This window comes from Dromiciops gliroides, chromosome 2 (genome assembly GCF_019393635.1).
Source record: "Dromiciops gliroides isolate mDroGli1 chromosome 2, mDroGli1.pri, whole genome shotgun sequence".
Taxonomy (NCBI): Eukaryota; Metazoa; Chordata; class Mammalia; order Microbiotheria; family Microbiotheriidae; genus Dromiciops; species Dromiciops gliroides.
Window position 1 is genome coordinate 210,900,329 of NC_057862.1, and position 7,941 is coordinate 210,908,269.

Here is a 7,941-nt window from a genome sequence, read left to right on the forward strand (position 1 = left end):
GCCACTAGCTGTGTCACCCAACACCCAGTTCAGGGTCACAGACCTAAGACAGCCTGAGAAAGGGACCAGTGAGGGGAGTGGTAGGCCTTGGATGATGCACTGAGAAAGGAAGAAGTCCAGAAGTCAATCTCAGCAATAATTTGACTCAGACCCCAGACTCAGAGTAGGGTCACACTTAACATCTTGCCAGGTCCTCAGATTATTTTTAATCAAGGCAGGAATCCCCGATCAAAGGGGAGCCTACAATTCTGCCACTCTGAGCCAACAAGTTTTCCATTTGGCTCATGGGAACTGAATCCAGAAGAAGTTGATTCTTTTTTTAAAAATTTATTTAGAATTTTATTTTTCCCAAATTACATGTAAATAAAAATTTTGACATCATTTTTTAAAAAAACTTTGTGTTCCAAATTCTCTTCCTCCCTCCCTCCCCTTCCCCAAGAACTCAAGCAATTCAATATAAGCTATACATGAGCAGTCATGCAAAACATTTCCACGTTAGCCAAGTTGTGAAAGAAAACAGACAAAAACAAAACTTCAGATAAAGGAACTAACAAGAAAAAATTATGCTTCAATCTGTATTCAGACACCATCAGTTCTCTCTCTGTAGATGGATTGCATTTTTCATAAGACTTTCAGAGTTGTCTTGGATCATTGCATTGCTGAAAATAACCAAGTCTTCACAGCAAACAAACAAAAGACACTATTATGGTGTTAGGGCCACTCAATACACAAATACAAATACAAATACAAAGAAAATGACTCTAAGAAATTTACAAGCAGAACCTTGTAACGACTGGAATGATGCCACCTGCTGGAGACTTACTGTAGAAGAGTTCCGCCCATGAAGCGAAGGTCTTTGAGGGCAAGACCAGGAGTCTTTTCTTTGGCATCAGGAAGTGACGTTGGCTAGTGGGAGGAAGAAGGAAGAGACTGGTGCTCTGTCTCGCTCTCTTTCCTGAGGACTCCAGTGGAGAAGGGAGCTAGAAATGCACTCTCCCTTTAATAGATAGATGAATGTAGGCCTTTCTCTCTCTCTTTACCAAATTCTTATTCTCCTTAATAAATGCTTAAAAGTCTAACTCTTGCTAAAGCTTATAATTTATTGGCGACCACTCATTAGAGATTTTAGACAGAATAGCTAGAATTTTAGCCCTTAACAACCTCAAAGAAAAACATAGCTTGGACACAAACTTAAATAGAATTTTCAGAAGAAGTGAAGTACAAGGTTTGTTTGTTTTTAATTGTATAATGTTTTTATAAATGAAATAAGCACTCTCAAGAGAAAAAGTAGGAAAAGAGAATGATGGAGGACAAAATTGGAAAGGGAATTAACAGGTTGACGCCACAGGTATAAAACCTTGCCAAAGCAACAAACGATGAAAATTAGAATTGGACAAATAGAAGCCAATGACTCCATGAGGTAAGATGAAATATTAAGACAAAGTCAAAAGGCTGGAAAAATAGAAAAAAAGTAAAGTATCTCAAAGCAAAAACAACTGACCTGGAACAAAATTTAAGAAGGAAAAAAAATTAAAATCATTGGACTATATGAACATCATGGCTGTCCCCCCTGCCAAAAGCCTAGATATTATAGTTTGGAAAATTATAAAAGAAATCTGCCCAGATCTCTTAAAATGAGAGGACAAAGTGGACATAGAAAGAATCCACCAGTCATCTCCTAAAAGAAACCCTAAAATGAAAACTCCCAGGAACATCAGAACCTACAGCTTTCAGGTGAAAGAAAGAGTAGCAGTCAAGCAGTCATAAAATCAATAAACATTTTTAAAGCACCTACCATGTGCTAGGCACTGTGCTAAGTGCTAGGGATACAAAAAGAAGCAAAAGGAAATCTCTGCCCTCAGGGAGCTCACAACCTAATAGGAGAGACAACAAGCAAACAAATATGTGTGTGTGTGTGTGTGTGTGTATGTGTATGTATATGTATATATATATACACACACACACACACACACACACACACACACACATATGTGAATAAACTATATACAAGATAAATAGGAAATAATTGAGTAGGAAGGCACCAGAGTTAAGACTTGAGAAGTTTTTTAGGGGGGAGTTTAAAAGAAGTCAGGGATGCAGTAGGCAGAGGTGAGGAGGGAGAGCCTTCTAGACATGGGAATAACCAGAGAACATGTCCAAAGTCAAGAGATGGAGTGTATTATTCCTGGGAGAGCAAGGAGATTACAGTCACTGGATCAAATAGTACCAAATGGTAAGTAAGGTAAGCTTACTAGAGCCAGACATCCTAGAGAATGAAGTCAAGTGGGCCTTAGGAAGAATTGCTAACAATAAGACTAATGGAGCCGATGGAATTCCAGCTGAGCTATTTAAAATCCTAAAAGTTGGGGTACAGCTAGGTGGCACAGTGGATGGAGCACCAGCCCTGGAGTCAGGAGGACCTGAGTTCAGATCTGGCCTCAGACATTTGATACTTACTAGCTGTGTGACCTCGGGCAAGTCACTTAACTCTCATTGCCCCACCCCCCAATTTTTTTTTAAATCCTAAAAGATGGTGTTGTTAAAGTGCTGTACTCAATATGCCAACACATTTGGAAAACTCAAAGTGGCCACTGGATTGGAAAAAATCAGTTTATATCCTAATCCTAATGAAGGGCAATGTCATGGAATGTTCAAATTACTCAACAATTGTGCTTATTTCCCATTATTTATTTCAACATTATGCTTAACATGCTAGGCTTCAGCAATATGTGAACCAAGAATTACCAGAAAAGCAGGTTGGTTTTTTAAGAGGCAAACAAACTAGAGACCAAATTGCTAACATTCACTGGATTATGGAGAAAACAAGGAAGTTCCAGAAAAATATTTACTTTTGCTTCATTGACTACACTAAAACCTTTGACTATGTGGATCACAACAAAATGTGGCAAGTCCTCAAAGAGAGTACCAGTTCTCTCCTGAGAAACCAGTATGTTAGCCAAAAAGCAACAGTTAGAATTGAGCATGGAACAACCGATTGATTTGAGATTAGAAAAGGAGTACAACAAGGTTATATATATATATATTATTGCCTTATTTATTTAACTTATATGCAGACTACATCATGCAAAATGCTATCCTGGATGAATCAAAAGCTGGTTTTAAGATTTGTGGGAGAAATATCAACAATCTCAGAGATGCAGATGGTACCACTCTGATGGAAGAAAGTAAAGAGGAATTAAGAAGTCTTTTGATGAGGGGAAAAGAAGAGAGTACAAAAACTGTATTGAAGATTAACATCAAAAAAGCCTAATTTCTTGGCAACAAGTCCCATCACTTTCTGGCAAATAGAGGGAGAAGAAATGGAAGTAGCATCATATTTTTATATTCTTGGGCTCAAATATCACTGCAGATGGCAACTACAGCCATGAAATTAAAAGACACTTGTTCCTTGAAAAGAAATCTATGGGGCAGCTAGGTGGCCCAGTGGATAAAGCACCTGGCCCTGGATACAGGAGGACCTGAGTTCAAATCCAGCCTCAGACACTTGACACTTACTAGCTGTGTGACCCTGGGCAAGTCAATTAACCCTCATTGCCTTGCAAAAAACAAACAAACAAACACCCCCCCCCCCAATATAGTGGATAGAGCACTGGCCCTGGAGTCAGGAGGACCTGAGTTCAAATCCGGCCTCAGACACTTAACACTTACAAGCTGTGTGACCCTGGGCAAGTCACTTAACCCCAATTGCCTCACCAAAAAAAAAAAAAAAGGAAAGAAATCTATGGAAAATCTGAACAACATACTAAAAGGCAGAGACATTACCTTGTTGACAAAGGTCTATATAGTCAAAGCTATGGTTTTTTTTTTTTCCAGTAGCAATGTATAGCTGGGAGAGCATGAGTATAAGCAAAGCTGAGCACAGCAGAATTGATCCTTTTGAATTGTAGTGCTGGAGAAGACTATCAAGAGTCCCTTGGACAGCAAGGAGATCAAATTATTAAATACTTAAAGAAATTAGTTCAATTGTACACAGTATCAATAACATTATGTGTTGATCAACTGTGATAGACTTGACTCTTCTCAGTAATACAATGATCCAAGATAGTTCCAAAGAACTCTTGATGGAAAATGCTCTCCAAATCTAGAAAAAAAAGAACTATGGAATCTAGATGCAGATTGAAAAATATTATCTCTATTTTTTTTTGTTTTTCTTTTTTGAGGTTTTTACTTTTTGCTCTGATTCTTTTTGGGAGGGGGGGGGAATGGGGGTTAAATGACTTGTCCAGGGTCATACAGCTATAGTAAGTGTCAAGCATTTGAGGTCAGATTTGAACTCAGTTCCTCCTGAATCCACATGTTTTATCCACTGCGCCACCTAGTTGCCCCCTGCTCTGATTCTTCTTGCACAGCATGACTAATGCAAAAATATGTTTAATGTGATTGTACATATATAACCTATATTGGATTGCTTGCTGTCTTGGGGAGGGGGGAGGGAGGAGAGAGAGGGAGAAAAAATTGAAACTAGAAATCTTATAAGAACAAATGTTGCAAACTATCTCTACATGTAACTAGAAAATAATAAAATACTTTTATGGAAAAAAATTTTTTTTAAAGAAATTAGTTCAGACTATTCACTGGAAGGTCAAATCCTGAGGCTGAAACTTAAACACTTTGGCCACGTAATGAGAAGACAGAAGTCATTGGTAAAGTCCCTGATGTTGGAAAATTGATTGAAGATCAGAGGAAAGGGGGATGGCATCAGATAAGATGGATAGATAGTGTCATGGTAACAACAAACATGAACTTGTACAGACTTTGAATGATGGTGGAGAATACAAGGGCCTGGCTTGCTATGGTCCATGGGGTCACGAAGAGTTGGACACCTCTGAACAACAAAAAAGTCGGGTGTAAAAAGACATGAGGGGCAGCTAGGTGGCGCAGTGGATAGAGCACCAGCCCTGGATTCAGGAGGACCTGAGTTCAAATCCAGCCTCAGACACTTAACACTTACTAGCTGTGTGACCCTGGGCAAGTCACTTAACCCCAATTGCCTCACCCCCCCCCAAAAAAAAAGACATGAAAGTTAGGCAGGGCTAGGCTATGAGGGGCTTTGAATACAAAACAGAATGTTTTGTATTTAATCCTGGAGGTGATAGAGAGCTGCTGGTGTTTATTGAGTAAAGGGGGTGAGGGAATGATGTGATTGAGCCAGTGCTTTAGGGAAATCACTCTGTTGGATGAATAGAGAATGAATTGAAGTGGGGAGAGACTTGAGGCAGGCAGACTTACCAGGAGGCTATTACAATAGTCCAGGTAGGGGGCAGCTAGATAGTGCAGTGGATAAAGCACTGGCCTTGGATTCAGGAGGACTTGAGTTCAAATCTGACTTCAGACACTTGACACTTACTAGTTGTGTGACCCTGGGCAAGTCACTTAACCCTCATTGCCCTGCAAAAAAAAAAAAATAGTCCAGGCATGAGGTGACAAGCACCTACACCAGAATGGTGGCAATGTCAGAGTGATGTTGAGAGATGTTGCAAAGGTAAAATCAATAGGCCTTGACAACAGATTGGATATGGATGGTAAGAGATAGTGAAGAGTTGAGGATGGCACCTAGTTTCTGAGCTTAAGGTATTCAAAGGATGGTGTTGCCTTCTAAAGTACCACGGAGGGGGTTAAATAGAAGGTTTAGGGGGAAAGATAATTTAAAATATCTCCTGGACATTGAGTACAAGATATTTGAAAGGAGACACAAGATTGAAGGTGAGCTGAGAACTTGTAGCAGGATAGGAAGATCTGAGAATCATCAGCATAGAGATGGTAATTAAATCAATCGGAGCTCATGAGATCACTGAAAGAAATAGTATTGAAGAGAAGGGTGGAACTCTGGGGCTCACACACAATTTAGTAGCCACCACTATAAAGAAGTGGAGAATTTAGAATCAAATATTCCAGAAGGCAAAGAATATGGGCTTACAACTAAAAACAACTTGCCCAGAGAAACTTAGCTTAAAGTTCCAGGGGAAAAACTGATTTTTAATGACATAGAGGACTTCCAAGCATCCCTGATAAAAGCTACAGAGAAATGTTGAAGTTCAAAAACAGAAGAGAAATATAAAAACGTAAGCATAAATGGACAATGATAAAAGACTAAACAAAGATAAACTCTTTACATTCAATATGGGAGATGAGACCTGTGCCCCCTCTGAACCTTAACATCATCATTTTTCACAGAGGGAGTCTAGTTAGACAAAGCCTGGGAATGATTCTGTCATGTCTTAATGATCTTAAGAAAAGAATGGAAAGAAAGGGAAAGAGGAATACATTGGGGGGAAGAGGGGAGGGAAAGGAAAGTTAAGGAAATTTTTCTCACATAATCACAAATAGACAACTCTATACAAAATGAGGAAGGGGTGGGGGAAGTAGCTAATACTTGAACCTCATTCCCCTCTGAGTTGGTCAAAAGAAGGAAGAATACATATATACACACACAGAGTTGGGTACAGAAATTCGTTTTTCTCAACAGGAAAAAATAGGAAAAGGGGAGAAGGAGGGGGAGTCAGAAGGAGGAGAGATTAAGGAAGGAAGGAAAGAAGTCATGCTAAGCAAAACAAACTCTTAAGGTTGCACAAAAATATAGCTCTTTATTGGAAATCAAAGGGATGCCTATCAATTGGGGAATGGCTAAACAAGTTGTGGTGCATGATTATAATGGATTATCATTGTGTTATAAGAAATGACAAGTCAGATGATTTTAGAAAAGCCTGGAAAGATTTACATGAACTGATATATCATAAAGTGAACAGAACCAGTAGAACATTGTACACTAACAGCAATATTGTCTGATGGAGAACTGTTTATGATTTAGCCATTCTCAGCAATACGATGATCCAAGCCAATCCCAAAGGACTAATGATGAAGCATATTATTCACCTCCAGAGAAAAAACTGATATTGATTGAATAGAGACTGAAGCACGCTATTTTTCACTTTCTTTCATTTTTTCCCTTTTATTCGAGTATAAAATGACTAATATGGAAATGTTTTACATAGTTGCACATGTGTAACTTATATCTGATTACTTAACACCTCAGGGAGGGGGAGGGGTGCCCATAAAATAGGAATAGATTAACAAGTTATAGTATATAAATGTGATAGTAGACTATTGTCCTGAAGGCTTATCAGCATAATGATCAACCAGAATTCCAGAAGCCTATTGAAGAAACATGTTACCCATGTCCTGATAGAGAGGGGAAGGCCTCAGAATGCAAAATAAGACAAATTTTTTTTGGACATGGACAATGTGGACATTTGTTTTCTTTGACTATATGGTTTTTAATTGGTTTTGTTTTTCTTGTGTTCTCAATTGAAGGAGAAGATTGGGGTGGGAGGGTGAGAAAGCAGATCTTGGCTGATGATTAAAACAAATAAAATGTTTTTTTAAAAATTACCATTGGGAATAGTCCCAGAACATTAAAAAAAACCTTGCTTTTTCTAAAAAAAATAAAAGGTTTACTTTTTTCATTTGTTACTGAGAAATAATCCAAAACTTTAACAGTGTTCCAGATCAAACTCTACACTAAGATTAAAAGCTCTAGTTTGACACAGATTTCTATGTAGTACAATTTAGGGTAGGACGAAGGCACTTTATAAATGGATATCTCATCTCTGAGTATACCTGGCAAGTTCTTAAGATCAATCCAATGGTGAAGTGTGGTTTTTATAGTATCAAGTCTGGCATCTTATGTAGCATAATTTTTAAGGGGCATGTAGAGCAGCACAATTTAAAATAGAACTTCTGGCCTGTATCCTACTCCATCTTGTGTCCCTTTGCCAGACAGCCAAAATTGGAATTGTGAACATTCGTTGTGGTGGTTATTAGGTACAGATTCCTCCTATTAGCCTGAGAAATTGAGGGAAATTGGAGGTTCCCTTTGAATTTTAAAACATATGTAAATGCTGGATAGGTTTTTGAGCAGCT